Below are 23,870 nucleotides of genomic sequence, written 5' to 3' on the forward strand. Positions count from 1 at the left end.
GAGCTTCACATATGCAATCATGGAAAGAATTAGAAATGTGACTAAGACTGTACACCAGTGGTTACCCTCAGAGAGGTTTCCAAGTGAAAGTAAACCAATGGCTTTAAATAATATCTTATAATATCTTAGAAAATAATTGCTAAATGATATGATGAAATAGACCCTTATTAATTCATCAAAATATTCTGAGCAACATTTATCATTTTTATATACTTAAAAAACCATTTGGTATTATTATTGGGAGTGATGGATAGAGTTAGAGCTTTCTGCTTACTGAAAAGCACTACAAGGCATTTTGTTGTTTCTGCATAAAAATTAAAGAGAATACTTAGAGTGGATGTAATAAGTGAGAACTGAATAAACTCTTTCTAGTTAACTGAGATGTTTTCACAAGCACTAGTTGTAATGATTTGACAAACTGGGAGCTATTATACTTCGATATTGCTGCATAAACCTTTATTTCTGTGTGTTTACCAACAACTTATCATTGGAATGAAATTGGCCAACAGAGATCTAATACTCTATTTGTATCTGATGCTTCCAAGAAATATAAAGAAAATAGTAAAAGTACTTCATGATTAATATGTTGAGCAAATTAATATTCACAGTCCTGCTACAAAGTCCAAGGACTTATTGTTAAATTCTTTTTAAGTTAATTTTCTCCTTCAGCAATGCAATTTAAGTCATCAAAACCAGTTCTTCACAAGGCATAAGTTTATCTTGCTGGTGTCCTTTAATACAGATTTGTCATGGACATTAAAATCCCACACAAAATCTTGGATATTTACTGTAGAAAATCTTAAATGTAATTTTTCAGCATTACACTCTACCTCTACGGATTTTAATGAATGAATAAATTCTTTATTGACTTTGGCTCAAATGGCAAGGCTGCGTGACCCAGGGAATAACCAAATGTTGGCAGAACAAAAGTGAAAAATCAATAGCAATTGATTACTTAAACTCAGAATTTCAGGGTACTCAGGCAGGATTTATTCTAAGCCAAGCCCCAGTAGGAGCACTCTTTGAATCTATCTGATTTGTAAACTGTCTCCAATACTTCATCCTACCCAGTTAATTTGCAATCAGAATTGCTATTTGAAATGTAGACATCTGATCTGTTGACGAATCTTACATAGATCCTGCAATTTTTTTTTTTTGCTCATGTATATATTAGTGTCCACCCACTTCACACTATTTTTAATCTTTTGAATTCTGAACCTTCTTCTTCTTTTTTTTTTTTTTTAATGTTATTTTATTTCAGGGACTGCTAGAAAAGCCCCAGGACTTAGTACTCCTGTGGTGTTGTCCTATTGAGTGGTGGAGGAGGGGAGTTACCATCTGATCTCAGCTAAACGAGGCTGGGACATCATTCAATTGAAAGCCAAGAGGGACTCAATTGGAAAGCACCACACCATGCTTTTTGTATATTGCACCTGCCTCTTGGGGGTCATGCTAAAAGTGGCAGTACTTTTCAGAAAGAGAAAAGCTGGCAAATGTTGGAGGTGATTAAAGGGATGATTAAAAACTGGCACATTCTCTCCATGAAAGTGTGTCTGTGTTTATTCTACTACACTTAGAACTTGGCAGATCTTGGAGATATAGTTAGATGGGGAAAACTCTGGCAGGAACGCTATTACTTACAAAGAGTTTTTCTTCCAAGATATTGGGATCAAATACTAAGCTATTCAATTTGCCAATAAAATATGTAGTCATAAATTTAATTTTTGTATCAACTGAGCAGAATACAATGAAATCATTTTCAAAAAATAGTTGGTGAATATTACAAACACTAAATTCTTAAAATTAGAGATGTTGAATTCTGTGATACCATTAAGCAATGCATTTATGAAAATTTAGGGTTTCACACGGACAACTTGATTTTGTGTATAAAATAATTTAAAATTGAAATTGTCCACATAAAATATCTGGGCTTCTTGTAATCATGATTACAACAATCTTTTTTTTCCTAGAGAAATCTGCTATTAATACTGTCTTGAATCACTTAGTTGATTTTAACAATAAAGTTAACCATTTTTAATGTATTCAGTATAGTCATTTTAGAAACTTTCAGTCCATTTACCCATGAGACACTTTGTTTAGGCAGATGTTAACCAAGTTGTGTGGTCCTTCCAAGAACATCTTACAAACAAAATAGCTTTAAACTCTTTATCAGAATGATTAATCAATAGCCAGTGTTAGTTTTTTAATGATTATTGTTGAGTATAGGGATATTTAAAGTGTTAGCAGACTCTATGTGAACTTATGAATTGCTAACAAGTAAATTAGAAGTTGATTACTCACTTTATAAATAGCTCACGGAGGCAAGAATATCATAAATATGGACTGATATTACAGAGCAGGAAGTGATCTTAGAATTCAACCTTCCTCCCTATTTTGAATCCTTTATTGAACTTTCTTGATGAATGGTCATTTAATCTCTTTGTTACCAGTCACATTTTCTGCCATCCCCAACCTCGAAACTCAATGGATTTCTTTTTGTTGTCTATACATTTCGGTGCCTCTGACTATGCTGTTTCTCCTATTTGGACTTCTTTCCATCATGCAACTTCCAAAATGTTACTTGTCCGGCAATATGAAATGTGACCTCCTCTGTGAAAAACCTTCCCCAGTTCTGCCAAGGGAGCTAGAAACATCTTTTGTTCCCTACTGCTACTATGGCATTTACCACACCGTATTACTATTGTAACGTGTGTGCGCGTGCGCACGCGTGCGTGCACACACACACACACACACACACACACACATACAACTATCACTGTACTACTCTTCTGGGCAGGAACAGTTTAAATTCATCTATATATTTTTAGAACCTAGAAAACTCTCAATAAATGTTTTCTGAATGAATATGTGAGTGAATGAATAATTTTAACTGAATCAGAAAAGGTAGCCATAAAACTACATAAGCAAGAATTGAAAATTAAAAATTTGAGCTTATAAGACAAAAATAAATATTGACATGTGTGAGCTGTTGCTAAAACAACCAGAGTCCTCTAAGTTTCTCTTTATTTTACTTTTTTTTAAGGTAGATATTGGTCAATGGTACTCCCAATTCACTGAATGAGGTGAACCTAGGTCAAGTATAATGAAGCTACAAGTTTTCACTTTGCTCTGGAAGCATCACAAAGTGATCAGGAAACAGATGTTAATCTGCCTATGTCCTATAGCATGCTGTTGAAATTCATGTCTTTTTTCATGTTTCAGCCTATCAGCAAATGATAAAATGTTTAAAATAACAAAAATTGAATTTTGGGTAAGCATCCATTGTTTGGCATCATTGTCCCTTTTTTTTTTTTTAAGATTTTATTTATTTATTTGTCAGAGAGCGAGCAAGCGAGTGCACACGCACCCAAGCAGGGCAAATGGGAGAGGGAGAAGCAGGCTCCCTGCTGAGCAGGGAGCCCAGTGTGGGCTTTGTCCCAGTACCCAGGGATCATGACCTGAGCTAAAGGCAGACACTTAACAGACTGAGCAACCCAGGCACCCAATTTTTGTCCCATTTTTTTTTTTTTTTTTTTTTTTTATTTGACAGAGAGAAATCACAAGTAAGCAGAGAGGCAGGCAGAGAGAGAGGAGGAAGCAGGCTCCCCGCCGAGCAGAAAGCCCGATGTGGGGCTCGAACCCAGGACCTGGGATCATGACCTGAGCCGAAGGCAGCGGCTTAACCCACTGAACCACCCAGGCGCCCCTTTTTGTCCCATTTTTAAAGAAAGATTTTATTTATTTATTTGAGAAAGAGTGAGAGAGAGAGAGCATGAGTGGGGGAAGAAGGGCAGAGGGAGAGGGACAAGCAGACTCCCCACTGAGTGTGGAGCCCAAAACAGGGCTCGATCCCAGGACCCTGAGATCATGACCTGAGCCAAAGTCAGACACTTAACTGAAGGAGCCACCCAGGTGTCCCGATTGTCCCATTTTGATAACAGGCATAAGACTTTGCTAAAGTCAAAAATGATTCTTCCTCCCCAACATGACTCTATAAACAGGGCTAAGGTTAATACATTTCTAAATTTCTTTCATTGTGAAGCTATTGGAATCTGTTTATTTTGTAGCTGTCATTTATTTTTTAATTTTTTAATTCTTCTTAGAAAGGTGGGGATGGGGCAAAGGGAGAGAGAGAGAATCCTAAGCAGGCTCCACACCCATTGGGGTGTACCAGCTCAGGGATTAATCTCACAACCCTGAGATCATGACCTGAGCCAAAATCAAGAGTCGGAGGCTTAGCTGACTGAGTCACCCATTTGTCCCTGTGGCTGTCATTTTAAAATAAGCGTAAGTGCACATAGAAGCACAAAAGACGGCTTAGGATGATTTACATATTCAAATAATGGATATTAGGAAAATAAAAATTATTAATCTGAGTTATATTTACATTTCTGTTACTCTTTATTTCCATTCTTAGAGGGGATTCTCTTAAAGTTATTATAGCTGTTATAGCTTTTCATGCATTTTTAACTTTGAGCATTATGTTTATAAGTAATGTTCTAACTTTGTTAATATTTTCACAGAATGCAGTTCTTTTTTATTGAGAATGCAGCTTCTCAAGTAATGTTTCAAAATATAGCATTACCCATTCAAGCATTTCAAATAGGCTTGGGATAAATTCATTGTTATTTAGTTTCTCTTTAGACAGCACTCATTTATAGATCAAGTTCTGTTCTTAGATATTTAAGTATACATTCATATATTATATTGTATATTTATATACATGCAAATAATAAATTCTTTCAGGTAATTAAAGTAGAAATTACTATGTAATGAATCTCTGGGTTATGATTGAAACGAAAAAGTAACTAAACTAAGAGAAAGCATCTGTGGGAGTTTTTTTTTTTTTTTAATAATCTTTATCTCAAGAGAATAGGAATAATACTGTCTTCATTACTAAAATGTAAAAATTTTAAAAATATTTAATATTTTTAAAATAATTTGAAAATTATTATGGGCATAATAATTCAATGTAATTTAGAATTCTAAGGCATGAAAGAATAGCTAACAAGACAATGAAACTAAATTTTAATAAACTATAAATCAGCAAATAGGAAGTAATATAGTGAAAAACAGTTTCTGGGAATATCTGGAAAATCACTCACATACACAAATATATGAAGTTTCATAGGAGACACTGAACTAGTACAAGTTGAATAAAAATTTTAAAACCCTGAAAGACTGGATATGTCTAAGAATTATATCAAAGTGGCATGACTTGAAGGGATTAGGATCAGAAAGTCAAAACAATAAGGTACCTGAAACTAATAATTGACAAGATGTCAAAATGTGGGGTAATTAACCTTTAGAGATATCTTCCAACTCAACCAATAGTTTTTGTTCAATACTATAGAATTTCTGTGCCCCCCCCCGACATCTGTCTTATTATGAATTCATCTAACACAAATCTGTGGAACTCAAAAGTTCTTTTAACTCTTCAAAGTAAAGTCAACAAGTTTAAAAATAAGATGGATTATAGAGGTGTTCTTTTCTGGAAGCAGGAGGGTTCTAGTGTTTATAATCTTTTTTTTTTTTAAGATTTTATTTATTTATTTGACAGAGAGAAATCACAAGTAGGCAGAGAGGCAGGCAGAGAGAGAGAGGAGGAAGCAGGCTCCCTGCTGAGCAGAGAGCCCGATGTGGGGCTCGATCCCAGGACCCTGGGATCATGACCTGAACCGAAGGCAGCGGCTTAACCCACTGAGCCACCCAGGCACCCTAGTGTTTATAATCTTATTTTCATAGTGCTTTAGTGCTGTGTCTACTTTCTTTTAAAAGAATGTGTGCAGAGAGATAAATTTTCTACTAAAAGTTTTTACTAAAATAAAGAGAAAAAACATTACATGGAAGTTATACTTTATATGTATATTCTTCATTTTTTTCAATAATTATTTATTAAGTATCTACTTCTGCCTGACACTGTTCGTGGCTTTGGGGATACAGCACGGACTTAAACAAGCAGCAGTTTTTCTCATGGTTCTTCCTGTAGTATTCTCATGTGGGAAGACAGACAATAATCAAAGAAATAAATCTATAATGTATCAGAGTATGAAAAGTGTTATGAAGAAAAAGCATCATAGTACAGACATGCTATCTTAGGATGGTCAGAATAAACCTCGTTGATGAGGTGAAATTTAAGCTATGATTATTTTATTTGAGTCCTACAATGACCAAAGCAAGATAGAGATGTTTTATTAGTGTTCTTAATCTTGTGGCAACTAAAGGCTAGAGAGGCAAAGTGTGTTGTTTACCTGTCTAGTAAAATGAGGTGTTAACACTGAATCCAAGTCAAATATTGTTACTTCAGTAACAAATGTTATTGGCAGTTATTAGGCAAGTGACCTTGCAAAAGTTACTTATCTTTGCTAAGACTCAGTTACCTAATAATTAAAATGGGCATAATAATAGCTGTGATCTCATAGAGTTGTGAGAATTATAAAATAATCTATATTGTCTTTTTTTCCTCTTTTTTAAAAATTTTAATTCAATTAACATATAGTATATTATTAGTTTCAGCGGTAGAGTTCAGTGAATCATTAGTCTTATATAAGACCGTGCTCATTATATCACATGCCCTCCTTAATGTCCATCACCCAGTTACCCCATCCTGTATTAACACAAAGTTTGGCATGTGCACCTAACAATCCTTGACTCTAGATCTGGGGTCAGCAAACCATGGTCCTCAGGCCAAATCCTATCTACTGCCTATTTTTGTAAGGCATATGAACTAAGAATGATTTTTACATTTTATTTATTTTTCTTTTATTTTGGGGGGGATTACATTTTAAATGGTTGAAAAATATCAAAAGAGGGGGCGCCTGGGTGGCTCAGTGGGTTAAGCCTCTGCCTTCAGCTCAGGTCGTGATCCCAGGGTGCTGGGATCGAGCCCCGCATCGGGCTCTCTGCTCAGCGGGGAGCCTGCTTCCTCCTCTCTCTCTGCCTACTTGTGATCTCTCTCTCTCTCTGTCCAATAAATAAATAAAATCTTTAAAAAAAAAAAGAAAAAAAATATCAAAATAGCATTATATGAAATTCAAATTTTATTGCTTATGGATAAAGTTTTATTGGAACACAGCCATTCTCATTCGTTTATATTTTATCTGTGGCTGCTTCATGCCGCAACAGCAGAGTTGAGGAGTTATAACAGAGATCAGATGGCTTGTACAGCTGAAAATTTACCATCTGGCCTTCTATAGAAAAACTTGCTGACCCCTGCTCCAAATAAAAGTGCTCAGCTTGATGGCCCAACCTACATTTCAACTTTTAGATTCTAGGAACCGCTATCACATCTGATTGTTAGGGCTCCAGGCTAGGAGTCATTTCACAAAAAAGAAGTCATTCTTCTTTTTTGCTAACCTTCCTACTTCCAACCTCTTAACAAATTTTGTCAGGTTCATGGCCAAATAATGTCACGAATCCAGTCGTTTCTCTCTTTGATCATTACCACTTGAGAGACTGGATATACAAACAGACAATAGTCAGACCACATATACAAACAGAACTCTGACCTACAACCTAAAGCAACCTGCCTGGGAACTAACCCCCTTACCCACTATAAACAGCCCAAGAAGACAGCCTACTACAAGTTAGTCTTGCAGAAAGCCAGACTGCTATCTCTAGAAACAATTCAAGAAGATAAGCAATAACTTCTATAACAATGAGCCTCAAATGGCCAGGACTTTATTGACAACTGACAGCTTCCCTAATTGTTGTTTCTAATTTCATTGTACGACTAACCAGGAATGCCAAATATACACCAATCACACAGGATGACTTGTTTCTCCTTAGCCTGCCTGGAGCTTCCCCGTGCCAACAACTTTCATTCAAAGCATACCTGAGGCCATCCCCACCCTCTATAAGTAAAGCTTTCCCAACCTTCTGTCTGCCTTTGAGTCTCTACCAGAATGCAAGTGATGATGGCTGACTCCCTTGTTATAGCAATGAGTAAGTAGCCTTTAATCACTTGGTTAGTTTTAGAAGAATATAGAAGCCACACCTATAGAAACTAGTAAAGGGACTTTTCTGTCCTTGTCCTTTGGTTTTCTCTCTTGCCTCCTTATACTTTGCACCTAGCAGCCAAATGGTCTTTTTGAATAATTAAATCTGATCATCTCAAGCCTGAGTTTAAAACCCTGTCATTGTACTTAGAATAAAATCCAGATACCTATCCAAACCTAAATGTCTTCTAAAGTGCTTCCCACCTACTTTTTAAAAAATTTCTTCTCTTGATTTTCTCCCCTTTCTTCACTTTGCCTTAGGTATACTGTCTTGGTTATGTTCCTTCAACCCATGAAAGCTGTGTTATGCCTCAAGTCCTTTGCATTTATCCCCTAGCAGACTACCCACTGAGCACAGAGCCTTATGCTGGACTAGATCCCAGGACCCTGAGATCACGACCTGAGCTAAAACCGAGAGTCAGATGCTGAACCTACTGAGCTATACTGGTGTGCTTTGATGACTTTTATAAAGCTTACACCATATAACCATGAGCTAGGTCAGAAAATAAAATTATCACTGTTTCAGAAACCTCTGTTCTCTAGGTAGTCAATCATACCTTCAAATACTGACAACCACGTCTTTTAAAAATACATCTTTTTTTTACTCCTACTGTATTAAGGTCTCCAAAAATGTTAAAAGCAAGGACCTCCTTGTCTTTTTCCTGTTTTAAATATGGAATGCCTTTGATCTTTTATTATTTAATGTGAGGCTTGCTTTAGGTTCTTGGTAGATTCTCCCTAATAAAATATCAGACATTTCTATTCCATGTTTATGAAGATTTGAAAAGACATAATAGGAATTAAATTTTTGTGAGGCAACAGGCAGATGTCCACTGATGTCCACAGCTGATGTTGTTCAGGCTGGCATGCTTGGACATCAGGCTAGTTGGGGCAAGGATGCTTCTACTTTAGTAGGAGAAAAGTCACTGAAATGCAGCTTCCACTCCCTTGCCACCCCACCTTCACAAGAGGAATTGCAGCATCCTACTGCCCCCAAGTCTCTTGTAAGACAGATAGCTGAACTTCCCAGGTAATTCTTATAAACTGCTTTCTCTCTAAACCCAGAGAATCTGATGATAAGTAGCCTGAGTGTTCTCTCCACCCACAAGGTTGACTCTCATGCTTGAATTTTAAGGAAGAGATGAGGATGTGGATGGAGTTGGTACAGGGGAGGGGGTTAAGGTGTCTCTGCTAGGTTAGCCTACAGATCCTCTGGGTCAGTAGTAACCTGGCTTGGTTGGCCTCTCTGTGACATGTTAGCAGGATTAGGGGTGTCCTTCTATGCCACCTCTTCTCTTGCTATCCACTGGAATACCTGTTTCCCCTTTCTCCCTAAAAGTGGATTCCTTAACCCATGTTGTGTGACATTGTGGAATTCATCCTGAACTCTGTGGGTACAGATGGTGGCTCAGACTGGAACCACCAGGTGGGGAAATTATATAATATGTTTCAGCATTTATCAAGATTGTCATTTTTTGGGGGTGCCTGGGTGGCTCAGTGGGTTAAAGCCTCTGCCTTCGGCTCAGGTCATGATCCCAGGGTCCTGGGATCGAGCCCGGAGTGGGGCTCTCTGCTCCGCAGGGAGTCGGCTTCCCTTCCTCTCTCTCTGCCTGCCTCTCTGCCTACTTGTGATCTCTGTCTGTCAAATAAATAAAAAAAATCTAAAAAAAAAAAAAAGAAAGATTGTCATTTTTTATTTTTTTATTTTTATTTTTTTTTAGATTTTATTTATTTATTTGACAGACAGAGATCACAAGTAGGCAGAGAGGCAGGCAGAGAGAGAGAGGTGGAGGCAGGCTCCCTGCGGAGCAGAGAGCCCGACGCAGGGCTCGATCCCAGGATCCTGGGATCATGACCTGAGCCGAAGGCAGAGGCCTAACCCACTGAGCCACCCAGGCGCCCCTAGATTGTCATTTTTTAAAGACAATCTGTTAATGATTTGAATTATATTAATAGATATTTTAACGTAGAACTTTTCTTTCTTGTGAAAAACCCTAATGTGTTAGAATCCTAGGCCTGATTTGCCAATATTTGTTTGTCATAAAAATTTCCACTAATGAGTAAGAGGTAGCTGTAGTTTCTTTGTAAACAATTATGGTTTTGATACAATGTTGGATAAGCTTTTCATCTTTATTCCTATGCTCTGAATACATTTAAATAACATAGGTCTTACCTATTCTTTCTACATTTGGTGTAATTGCCCAGTATATTTGGGGGAAGGGTAGGTATTGACTCTGCTTTCAATACATTTTTTCATTATTGTTTAAGTTTCTTATCTCTTTTAAAATTCAAATTTGGTAGCTTAAGCCTTTCTGGGAAATTTTCTTTAACTGTCCATTTCTTCTAACCCTCCTAATGCCAACCTATTGTAATCAATCTCTATGTTGTTGGTTTTATTTTTAAAAAGTATTTCTCAATGTCCCTTTTTTTAATCCTAATTTTATTTATTGGTATCTTTTTTACAAAAGATTTTCTAAAGTTTTGGTTTCAAAATAACTCATTTTTCTTTCTGCTTTTTTTTTTCTATTCTAACTCATTAATTATTCTATTATCTTTATAAATATCAACTGCTTATTATAAGCTGATTTTGTTATTGTAATTTGGCTTCTAGTATTAAATAGTTAGTTCATTTATTTTCAATTCTTTCTGACAGATAATAAGTGCATTTAAGTTTATGATTTTTTTTTTGCTAAGTGCTTCTTTGCTCGTCACATAGATTTCGTCAGTAATTTCTTAATAGTCTCTAAATTCATTTTTGATTTCCTTTTTAATGTAAGTAATTTAGGTGGTTATTTTTAAATTTCAAAGACACAGATTTTATTTTAGCTGTTTTTTATTATCTTACATATTAAGCAACTTGTTTTTTGATTCATAATATATTTCTCCTTTTCACCCAAGTCAGTACATTCAATAAGTTCTGTCTCATTTTCCTAAAACTTGCATTGCATTATGTTTTATGGATTTATCACAGTTTATTTAACCATTACCATATAGGTGGAAATGTAGATTTTTTAGAATTTTGCTCTGGCAAAGAGTACTACAAAAACATCCTGTATCTCTGTGCATATGTGCAAGTATTTCTTCAGGAGAGCATCCTAGAATTGGAATCAGAGCCAAAACTTATATTTTAAATTAGATAGATATCATACAGATAGACAAAAATTTTATTAATAAACACACACAATAATGCTATTTTCCTTCATCCTCACCATGAGTAGGGGTGTGAGTGTGTGTGTGTGTGTATTTGGTGCCAATATGATTTTAGTAACAATAATGGTCCCCAAAGATGCCCATGTCCTGGTTCTGATAACCTGGCAAGCTATAGTTTACAAATGTGATTAAGGTTATGGACCTTGAAATGGGGAGATTATCTTCATTATCCCATCTGTGTGTGCCCAATATAACTAACTGCATGATATCTTGAAAATGGAAAGGAAGGTGGAGAGGTAATCAGAGAAATACAACATGAGGAGGACTTGACTGTAGCTGGCTTTAAAGGTGGAAGTAGGAAACCATGAGCTGGGGAATGTGGTAGCTTCTAGAAGCTGCGGAAGACCTTCAGTAGCCAGCAAGAAAACCAGAACCGTAGTCCTATAATCACAAAGATGTGAATTCTGCAAACAACCTGAATAAAGAGAAAACATAATTCCATAGAGCTTCTAGATAAGAAGGTTGCACACCACTACCTTGATTTTAACCGTTAAGATTCATGTTAGACTTCTGATTTACAGAACTGTAAGAAAATAAATTTATGTTCTTTTAAGCTACTAAGTTGTGATAATTTGTTATAGTAGAAATAAAAAATGAGGAACGCCTGGGTGGCTCAGTCAGTTAAGTGGCTGCTTTAGGCTCAGGACTCGATCCCAGGGTCCCAGGATTGAGTCCCACATTGGGCTCTTTGCTCATCAGGAGCCTGCTTCTCCCTCTGTCTGCTCTGCCTGCCGCTCCCCACTGCTTGTGTGCTCTCTCTCTGACAAACAAATAAAATCTTAAAAAAAGAAAAGAAATAAAAAATGCATATACTAATGCTTATATTTTCCTTCCAACATTAGAAGTAAGGTCGAGGGGCGCCTGGGTGGCTCAGTGGATTAAAGCCTCTGCCTTCAGCTCAGGTCATGATCCCAGGGTCCTGGGATCGAGCACCACATCGGGCTCTCTGCTTAGCGGTGAGCCTGCTTCCCCACTCTCACTCTGCCTGCCACTCTGCCTACATGTGATCTCTCTCTGTCAAATAAATAAATAAAATCTTAAAAAAAAAAAAAGAAGTAAGGTCGAACATTTTGTTTTTTATTTACAGTGTTAGTGAATCATGCTTAGGAAATGTGGTCTAGGGACACCTGGGTAGCTCAGTTAGTTAAATGTCTGCCTTCAGCTCAAGTCAAGATCCACTGGGCTCCTTGCTCAGTGGGGAGCTTGCTTCCCCCTCTGCCTGCTACTCCCCCTGCTTGTGTGCTCTCTCTTTCTATGACAAATAAATAAAATCTTAAAAAAAAAAAAAAAGGAAATGTGGTCTAAGATCTTATTTTTAAATTCTGTTGATATTTCTTTTGAGGACTAGTATGCTAGTGTTGTTGTATCTCTTGATTGGGCCCTGACTGATATACAAGTTTATATAAATGTTTCATTTTTATCTGAAAATAATGCATACTTACTGTTTGCCTGGCAGCCGTTTAACTGACTAAGCCACCCAAGCACCCCCAGTTTCTTTTTTCTTTGTCTTTGTAATGCAACTACAGGTGCATTACAACTTTCAAGTTGTGACTTACTTTTGATCCTATTTGGAATACATTTTGTTTCTTGTTTTTGTGGGTTCATTATCATTTATCAGTTCTAGAAAATTCTGTCATTGTTTCTTCAAATAGTTCCTGTCTCCTGTTTTTTTTATTCTTTCTTGGGAGTTTGACTTGTACCATGTTAGACCTTCTCATTTTATCTTCTGGGTCTCTTGATTCCATTTTAATATTTTCTATTCTCTTCATCCTCTGTGTTGTCATTGAATGTGTTTATCAAGGTCTAATATACTGCTTTATCCACTGATCTAACAATTTCAACAATTTTATTTTATATTTCCAAAATTCTGTTTGCTTAATTTAAAACCTTGTCACTCTGGATAGTCTCTTGCATGCTCATTTTGGTATTTCCATTAAAAAAATTAAAAAAACCCCACTAACTTATGCGAGTTTTTCATACTGTATACTTGATAATTTTAATACATGAAGTTCTTGGGTATTTATATTTGTGTTTATTATTATTTTTTTTAAATTTTTTTTTAAGATTTTATTTATTTATTTGACAGAGAGAAATCACAAGTAGGCAGAGAGGCAGGCAGAGAGAGAGAGGAGGAAGCAGGCTCCCTGCTGAGCAGAGAGCCCGATGTGGGGCTCGATCCCAGGACTCTGGGATCATGACCTGAGCCGAAGGCAGCGGCTTAACCCACTGAGCCACCCAGGCGCCCCTATATTTGTGTTTATTATTAAGTATGAGTTTCATTTATAGAAACTTGTTTCCTTCGGTGTTTACATTCCCTAGACTGAAGCCTCATTTATGTATGATCTGAATTTGTGGAAATCTTAAGGGTCAAAACTGATAATGGTTTCCCCTAGAACATACTTCCTATTGCTTCTTCTGGAGACTAGTCATTAGAGGGTACTGGAGACTTTAAACCAGGAATGTGGTCACCTTGGTTTATTTGGGAACCAAGGCTTCATCAGTGCTGGAAACTCATCTCAGGCACTCCTACTATTCCTATTTTTCTAGAACTTACTGTTTCTTGTTCAGTTACAGCTTTCTTTTTCTTTTTTCCTTAGTTTCCTGAAAGAGCAACAAAATATTTAAAAAAGTTTACCTTGGATCTAAATGTTTTGTAGTGAGAAGTCCTTCAATAGCTGTTGTATCATATTCCCTAAAATAGAAACTATCCTCTTGAATTTCTAAGAGTTTGCATTTTATATTTTGAATCTTTATAATTAAGTACACTAATATTCTATTATTCAGCCATTTTACTACATATTTATTTTAGCAAATGCAGTTTGCAAGTTTCAATTATCCTTTTTTATTGTTGCTTATCATTTATTTTCTTTTACTTTCTAAATAGAGGCAATATTCTCAAAACTTTCTGAGAATATTTTAAAATGTAATTTTAAAACTTTACTTTTTCCTGTATTAATTCTGATCTTAGGTAATTAGTTCTATATCTGAGTTCTAGTCCTCTTATTTTTCTTTCATTTCATTGTTTGTCCTCTTATTTGTTGGTGATTTTGACTGTCCATTTCTGCATATAGGTTAGGGTCTATAAAATCTAATTAGTAGTTATCATTACGGTCTCTAGTCTGAGGATCTCCAGTCTTAGGACAGTGATTACATGTTTCTGTAACAGGCATTAGAGCTCTTAGGGTTTTGTGGAAATAGAAATTGGTCTTATGATTGGGAGACATTTTTATTGGATAGATTTTTCTTTTTTATGAGGAGGCTTTTTGTCCTTGTGATGGCGGTTAAGTTACCTGGGCCAATGTCTTATTTCATTTGTCTTAGAACTTACTCTGTTTTCTTCCTGGCATAGAACTAGGTAATGAGAGGTGCCTGGGTGGCTCAGTCAGTTAAGCGTCTGCTCACGTCAGGATCCTAGGGTCCTGGGATTGAGTCCTGCATCAGGCTCCCTGCTCAGTGGGGAGCCTGTTTCTCCCTCTGCCTGCCGTTCCCCCTGCTTGTGCTCTCTCGGGCTCTCTCCCTCTACAAATAAATAAATAAAATCTAAAAAAACCCAACTAGGTAATGAACTAATCTGCCTCCTTTCCAAGGTCCATGTTTTCTCTGAGCTCTCACTGTGATCATGAAGTTGTTTTGGATTTTTAAGGAAAACCTCACATGTTGGGGTTTACTCTTTCATATGATTTGTGGTTCCTCTTGAGGTTTATGGTTTATTAGCTCTGCTGGATTTTGTCCAACAATCACACACACACTCACTAGCTCTGGCCCAAATGCGGAGTTTGGGAGGAACCACCCTAAACCAGGCAGGGAGAATGAACTGCGCATGCGTGGACCACAAATCTCTAGCCTTTTCACAGCAGTGTCTGCCCCGGGCAGCCACAGGGCTTCCGGTGTAAAAACCTGGGGCTCCTCATCTGATGTCTACTAAAATCCCAGGCCGCAGCAACCTGAACTCACCATTCCGTTTCGAAATCAGAAAATAAGGTGTGTCAGACCGGCGGTGGACCTGAATGGGAGCCCATCCGCTGTCCACTTTGCCTGCCTCTTTCTCCTCTTCCTGCAAATGTGAGTACAGTTCGGTCCAAAGACCACTTGCCTCTACCTCTGTGCAAACCGCAGACCATGTCACCCTCACTGGCCTGGAGCCTCTGACAGCTAAAGGAGCTGGGCGCCCCAGCTCTGGGATCGCCCGGGCATGCGCAGATCTAAGGCTAGAGGGCATCGGCCGCACGCCACCCCCATGCCTGAGAAAGGCTCCGTGGTCTCAGTGGTTCGCGGGCACCAACCTCTCACTGACACCCGCCAGCCTTCCAACACTACACCTTCATGCCCAAAATACAGCAGAGTAGACATTCTCCCAAGTAGATCCAGGCGGCTATCCCAGGGAATGAAATGGAATCCCACTGGAGCCTTCTGAGCACAAATTGAACTCAAGAGAAAAAACAGCCCTTACTCCTTGAACCCAAGCTTTACGAACGAGTACACACAGTCTACAGCGGGTCCTCAGGCACCAAGGGCACCCCATCTGGACACGTCTCTGGAGAAAGAGCAAGATACTCAGTCAAATTAGTGTACTTCATGGCAGTAGGGGGAATAAAAGAAGCACTCGTGCTCTTAGGAAATACACAAAAACTCTTGGTACTCACGCTCATCCTTAGGGCTAGATGTTTCTCAGGGACGCTGTGAGGAGTCTGCCGTTCATCCCAGGAGACCGTCTCTGTCCACCAGCATTTGCCTTGGAGAGCAGCCTCAGGGCATTACTGTTTCTGGGCCAGCCTTCCTACCAGCACCTTGTGACCCGGGTGTTGGCTCATTAACTCACGCCCCGCCCCTTTCGCGCCCCTCTGCACCCGATCAGGAAGTATTCTCTCTTTTGCACTCTATGTAGGAAGTTCAGACACCCGGCTGGGGCAAAGTCACGGTCGGTGGAGTCTGGGGTTTCCCAGGAAGGCAAACAGGGTGCAGTTGGAGCCCACAGGGTGTGGTATGTGACTTCGAGTGTGTGGGGGAGTAGGGGCAGGTCCTGATGGAGGGGCAGGGAAAGGATAGGCTGACAAGTGTTGAGTGTCAAGGGTGGCTCAGAAAACGACAGAATCTGGCTGGAGGGGAGGCAGCCACAACCACACTTTCCAGAGGAAGCCTCTTGGGAGAATCTCGGGTGATCTACAAGGCAGTAGGGAAGTCATGGGATGAGAAGCACCTGGCGCCTCAGTGCCAAAGGCTCCTCCTTCCAGAAGCATCCATAAGGCGTTTAGCTCACACCACATATCATGCAGTCCCCAATTCTTTGGACTCCTTGACACCCTTTGTCAGTCACAGTGCAAGGGCATTTCACTCCAGCAGCCTGGCCAGGTGCGGGGAACATGCTCTGGCCCAAATGCTGTGCACCAGAGTGAACTGCATGAAGATGGACTCTGAAACTGAACGAAGGCTTTCTTGGAGTCCGAAGGGCCCAGGGACAGGCCGACCTCTGGTTTGGAACCCTGGGGTTCCAGTGTGACTTCTGGCAAGGGCCAAGGCCTCAGCAACCAGAATGCATTTTATACTTAAAAAATGGTAACATTTTGGAAATATCACTCATATAGCATACCACTCACTCTTTTACACTATAATTCAGTGGTTTTAATATACTCAAAAAGTTGCAGAATAATTATCACTGTCTAACTACAGGAGAGTTCGTATTTTATCACCTCAAAAAGAAACCTTATATATTGGCAATCACTTACCATTCCTCCCTTCCCTCAGGCTCTGGCAACAACTAATTTACTTTCTGTTTTGATAGATTAATCCATTTTAAAATTTTCATATAAAAGGAAACATACAGTATATAGTCTTTTATGTCTGGCTTCTTATGCTTACTATAATATTTTTAAGACTCTTATGTGTTCTGTCATGGTATCAGTACTTTATTCCTTTTATGGTTGAATAATATTCAGTTACCTGGGTATACCATATTTGTTTATCCATTCATCAATTGATGGATATTTGAGTTGTTTCAACCTTTTGACTATCTTGAATAGTGCTGCTATAAATATTCATATACAAGTTATTGTGTGGACATATATCTGTTTTCAATTCTCCTGGTGACATACCTAGGAGAGGAATTGTTCATTCATATGGATAACTCTATGTTTAATTTTTTTTTAAAAATTTTATTTATTTATTTAACAGAGAAGGAGGGAACACAAGCAGGGGGAGTGGGAGAGGGAGAAGAAGGCTTCCCCCCCAACAGGGAGCCCAATGTGGGACTCGGTCCCAGGACCCTGGGATAATGACCTGAGCCAAAGGTAGACGCTTAACGACTGAGCCCCCAGGCACCGTCTATGTTTAATTTTTGAGGAACCACCCAACTGTTTTACAAAGTGGCTGTACAGTTATGCATTCCTACCAGGTGTGCATACGGCTTCCATTTCAACACGTGCTTGACAATGCTTGTTATTATACATCTTTTTGATTATAACCATTCTAGTGGAGATGAAGCAGTGCCTCATTGTTATAATTTGCATTTATCTGATAACTGATTTTATTGAATATCTTTTCATGTGCCTGCTGGACATTTATATATCTCCTTTGAAGAAATGTCTATCTAGATCCTTGTCTGTTTTTAAACTGGGTATTTGTCTTTTTATCATCGAGTTGTGTTTTTTATATATTCAAGATAGAAATCCCCTGTTATATGATTTGCAAATATTTCTCCCATTCTATGGCTTGTCTTTTCACCTTCTTGACATGTTCTTTTGAGCAAAACATTTTTAATATTCATGAAGTCTACTTATCTATTTTTCTTTGGTTTCTTACGGTTTTGATATCATATCTAAGAAACCATTGTCTGATTCAGGATCACAAAGATTTACCCCTAAGCATTTTTTCCAAGAGTTTTATAGTTTTAGTTCTTAAATTTAAGTCTGTTATCTATATTGAGTTAATTTTTGCATGTTATGTGAGGTTGGGACATTTTTCTAATAATTTTCTTTAGTTCTTTAGGTATGATTAAAAATTCTTTTAACATAATTTTAATAGCCAATTTCAATTCTGTGTCTAATAAGTTCGTCGTATGGGCTTTCCAGAGACAGTTTCTATTGATTGCTTTTCCCCAATGTGTATCAGCCATATTTCCCTGTTTCTTTGAGTGTCTTGTGCTTTTTTATTGAAAGATGAACATTTAAAATAATGTAATGTGGTAATTTGGGATATTAGATTCTTCCTACCTTCAAGGTTTCTTGTTGCTATTTCTTGCCATTTGTTTGTTTGTTTGTTTGTGACTTTCCTGGAATAATTATGTAAAGTTTGTATTCTTTGTTGTATCTGACCAGTGATAACTCCACTTGGTTAGCCTAGTGGTCAGCTCATGACTGGACAGAGATATTCTTAAATGCTTTATATGGATATATCTCCGAGCCTTTGCTGAGATCATGTCTTGAGTGTTCAAGCAGGTCTTGAATGCTCCTGTAGGCAGCTTATAGCCCTGCCTTAGGTTTAACTTTCTGCTTATGCAGAGCCTCAAGGTCAGCCAGAGGTAAGAGATTAATATGTTTTTAATATGTTTAATATGTTTTTAGGTCTTCCTGGATATGCATATAACCCTGCACATGCATGTGGCCTTCTAGATTCCAATAATATGTCAGTTTTTCAAATCCCCCTTTGAACATTTCATTCCTCAGTTTTTCATTTTAAACTTTTTTGGTCATCCTCTTATTATCCGTAGCTGATAATACTGCCTCAGGAAACTACTACATTAAACAGTTGCCACACTAATTGACATTAAACATTGTTGATTATTTTCAACAAATGCCCTGGGGATAGGTCAATTTACACAGAGTGCCCTCTGCATCAGGTTAAATAAAGACAAATCTGGAGAATGGTACTTTTCAGTTGCTATTAAACAGGTCAAATAGTAACATTTTCTGGGCTTTCGGGGCTAAGTTCCAAACTCATTTTGTCCTCTCCAGTGTTGCTAGGCTCAAAGGTTTCACAGTTACCATCAGAACTTTTGGTTTTCAAGGCTATTGCGAGCCTGGGAATAAGAAATGTGTTGAGGGCAAATTAAAATGCCACAAATTTTGCTTTTCTTACCAAGTATCAGCTGTTTTTCCTGAATAAACACTCACTGGACTATTACAAGTCTTAATTTCAGAGTTCTGAAAAAGCTGATTTTCATCATTTTTTTCTAGTGTTCTTTCTCATTGCTTTTACAGAGATGCAGATTTTCAGAGTTTCTAACTGCCATTCTGGAAGTGTTCTGATGTGTTGAATGTGGATCTGTTTTCTAATTTGGTGTTTTTGTTATACTCTTAAGTTTGAAAACAATTTAAAATACAGAGTAATCAGAGATTGCCATAAAGAAACATAAAAGACAACAATATACCTAGCTCTCATAATCTTTTTATCACTGTCGTACTTTTTTGGAATTTATCAATAACACAAAATTGCCAGGATTTGATTATTTGACTGTTTCTGTCCTATAAAGTGTTCTACCTTAAGAAACACTCAAAGTAATTGACAATCTAGATTCATGGCTAGGAGTGCAGACTGATTTATGAAAAACATGGGTTTAATCTTTTTTTTTCTTGTAAGTGTATGACTTTAAAAATATTGTTAATGTCTCTGACTTTCAATCATTTCATTTATAAAATAGAAATCATAATATAATACCTCATAGAGTTATGTTGAAGAATGAATGACACGATGTATGTAAAGCTTTTTCCTCAATAAATGGCACCTATTACTATTTAAAATTGAAACTGGTGGTTTAGATATAATTTCATTTGGGGAAATTAGCAGGTGGGATGGTTTATTCATTGTCGGAAATGTAACATCCTCCCACCTCTTTCATTTGGTTACTTTGAAATTTTCCATAGTAATTTTTCTGCTGTGATTTTTTGATATCATTTATTTATATATTTCAGCTCCAAAGAATAGTAGAGAGTCCTTCCTCTGATAGTGTTCCCACCAATTGCACTCATCTGCTTCCTTCCTAGGGCCAGGAAATCTGTTTTCATACTGACTGAGCAATAGTTTGAGTAGTCCCTAGGCTTAACACTTAAGGTACCACAACAATTTTAAGTATATACCTACCATGTTAATAATAAACACTGATGTTTCATGAAATGTTCTGTATCTTAAATAGTTAAGTATATATATAACCTGTTCTAGATAGCAATAGCATCCAAGTATCAAAATATTACTTGCTTTTGTGTTTTCCAATATCAGATAATGCAGTTATTACCCAGAGTAGGTACTAAATATATCTATGATAAAATGAAAAGGAAATTACTTTTATAATTTTCAGTACTACTTGTACAAGTAATAAATAACAAAAGTTAAATTCTTTAGTACTCACACAAAGAACAAATTTAAATTAAGTCAGTGTATATGCAAACATTTATTTCAATAGTTTTCTCTAATAGAACAAACAATATTCTACACGGTCTTGCTTTTGGGGCTCACAATAAATAATTGTCCAGGTATTTTGGTTAGCTATAATTGTCCAAGTACTTTGCTAAGCTAAATTCTAGGTACCTGATGTAAAATTACAATTTTTGTTACTAAGCACAACTTTGAGTTGCCCATTTATGAAGTTTATTGAATGTAGGATACACGGGGGCTATCAGTTGCTTTTGAAAGTGTGAATTTTGTCAGTCCAAATGTGATTGTTCTTCCCAAGCATCAGTGCATCTCCTTAGTCTAGTCCTGTACTTCTCACTGGGTTTTGGTGATATTATCTATGCTATCCATGTGTGTGACTTGCTCACTGAGTTCAATGACCATTTTCATAGATTATCAGTTTCTCTGTGTTCTTTGTTTACTTCCCACGTCCAGTCAGTTAGAGATTTAAGGAAATAGTTATTTTCTCACATGTTACAGGTGATTTGAAGAGTTTTTTGAAATGCAGCATGGTACATTTTTCTCCCCAAGGCTGAAAAGGTAGAATGTGAACCCAGAATATGTAGAGAAAAAAAGGTAATTGAAATAGTACTGAATTCAAACTTCACAGGCCACTGTGTTCCCATAGTCATCTGTATCATTTGGCTGTCCTTTTCTTTGTGGGTAAAATGGGTCTAGAATTATTTGGTAAGTGGCATCTGTAGTACTTTCTTTAGGATCCAGAGATTTTGTCCCCAAGTAAAAATTAGAGGAAAGCTAGTATTTATAGAGTGTCTGTAATGTTCCAGATATAGTGATGAGAAATTCTTCACACCTTACTTAAACTCTACTCAGTCCTGATGAATGGTCATTGCTATTTCTTTCCTTTTTTTTTTCTTTTAATATGAGGAAATTTTTGCTTAAAGAAATTAAATAATTTTGCCATAGGTCATACCAACTAGTAGAGATAGGGCCATTAAATTAACCTAGGTCTACCAATACATAATTCTATGCCATTTTCAGTATACTTTTCCAAGAGTCATGTGAAGAGTCATGCTCAGATTAAGAAGTTAAACTAACATTTTTATGAAATTAAAAGTACTAGATATTTTTATTATATTTTTAGGATAGTATAGGTGGTTCAAGAATGGCAGCAGTAGTATCTTTCCTAGATGTTGATAGGTAAGGCAATAAAAATCCGGCAATGTTACTTTCCCTCATCCTTTTTTCCCCCAACTCCCCCAATTTGTGCACTTAATGTAATATTTCAGTTGATTATAAAACAAAACAAAAAACCTAAGTATATATCCTATTTCTGCCATACAGAATGGCTGTGTGCCCAAACATAAAGAATCTGTTGAACATCTGACTTAATAAGAGTCATTTATTTCTTCATAGGGACGCTGATGATTCTCATTATTATTATTATTATTTTTAAAGATTTTATTTATTTATTTGTCATAGAGAGAGAAGCGAGAGTGAGCACAGGCAGACAGAGTGGCAGGCAGAGGCAGAGGGAGAAGCAGGCTCGCTGCCAAGCAAGGAGCCCGATGTGGGACTCGATCCCAGGACGCTGGGATCATGACCCGAGCCGAAGGCAGCTGCTTAACCAACTGAGCCACCCAGGCGTCCCTGATTCTCATTATTTTATATTTTATTTCCCATATAGATCCAGAGTTCTATTTGGAGTAACTATTCAATGAATAGAGCACATTTGTTATCCTCTGTGTTTAATCATTTCTGTGGCCCATTCCGATCCACCCTCCACTCCTCTGTCTCTTGTTCTATGTGCTGGGAGGCTGACCTTCATGAAGTGCATCAACATAATCTCCTGCTTTCTGGCTTCCTGTTAGGGTTTCCCAGTTGCAGTCACCATCAGGAGATTGGACAGCTAAAGGAGAATAAGACTGGGGTATTTTTTCTTCCTGATTTGTTTCCTGCCATATCACCATAAGGTTGCTGGAATCCCTCCACAAAAGACCATTGCTCCTGTAGCTATAGTTACTCTATTTAGGTTTGAACAACTTCTCCCTCTCCATTTTTCTTCAGACCTTGAAGTAATAACACCTATGGCTTGCTGTTTTCCCTTATGCCTGCCTGCAGTTTTGTAAAAAGACCCTTTATGATAACCTTTTAGTGTGAAATCTGTTTCCTTCTGGGAGTCTGATTGAACCATAGCTAAATACTGAGCAATGCACTCTAAACAGAACAGTGATTTTTTTTTAAATTTTTTAAATTTATTTTCAGCGTAACAGTATTCATTGTTTTTGCACCACACCCAGCGCTCCATGCAATCCATGCCCTCTCCAATACCCACCACCTGGTTCCTCCAACCTCCCACCCCCTGCCCCTTCAAAACCCTCAGGTTGTTTTTCAGAGTCCATAGTCTCTCATGGTTCACCTCCCCTTCCAATTTCCCTCAACTCCCTTCTCCTCTCTAACTCCCCTTGTCCTCCATGCTATTTGTTATGCTCCACAAATCAGTGAAACCATATGATAATTGACTCTCTCTGCTTGACTTATTTCACTCAGCATAATCTCTTCCAGTCCCGTCCATGTTGCTACAAAAGTTGGGTATTCATCCTTTCTGATGGAGGCATAATACTCCATAGTGTATATGGACCACATCTTCCTTATCCATTCGTCCGTTGAAGGGCATCTTGGTTCTTTCCACAGTTTGGCGACCGTGGCCATTGCTGCTATAAACATTGGGGTACAGATGGCCCTTCTTTTCACTACATCTGTATCTTTGGGGTAAATACCCGGTAGTGCAATGGCAGGGTCATAGGGTAGCTCTATTTTTAATTTCTTGAGGAATCTCCACACTCTTCTCCGAAGTGGCTGCACCAACTTGCATTCCCACCAACAGTGTAAGAGGGTTCCCCTTTCTCCACATCCCCTCCAACACATGTTGTTTCCTGTCTTGCTAATTTTGGCCATTCTAAGTGGTGTAAGGTGGTATCTCAATGTGGTTTTAATTTGAATCTCCCTGATGGCTAATGATGATGAACATGTGTCGGATAGCCATTTGTATGTCTTCATTGGAGAAGTGTCTGTTCATATCTTCTGCCCATTTTTTTATATGATTGTCTGTTTTGTGTGTGTTGAGTTTGAGGAGTTCTTTATAGATCCTGGATATCAACCTTTTGTCTGTACTGTCATTTGCAAATATCTTCTGCCATTCCGTGGGTTGCCTCTTTGTTTTTTTGACTGTGTCCTTTGTGGTGCAGAAGCTTTTGATTTTGATGAAGTCCCAAAAGTTCATTTTCGCTTTTGTTTCCTTTGCCTTTGGAGACATATCTT

Source organism: Lutra lutra, chromosome 13 (assembly GCF_902655055.1).
Source record: "Lutra lutra chromosome 13, mLutLut1.2, whole genome shotgun sequence".
Classification (NCBI taxonomy): domain Eukaryota; kingdom Metazoa; phylum Chordata; class Mammalia; order Carnivora; family Mustelidae; genus Lutra; species Lutra lutra.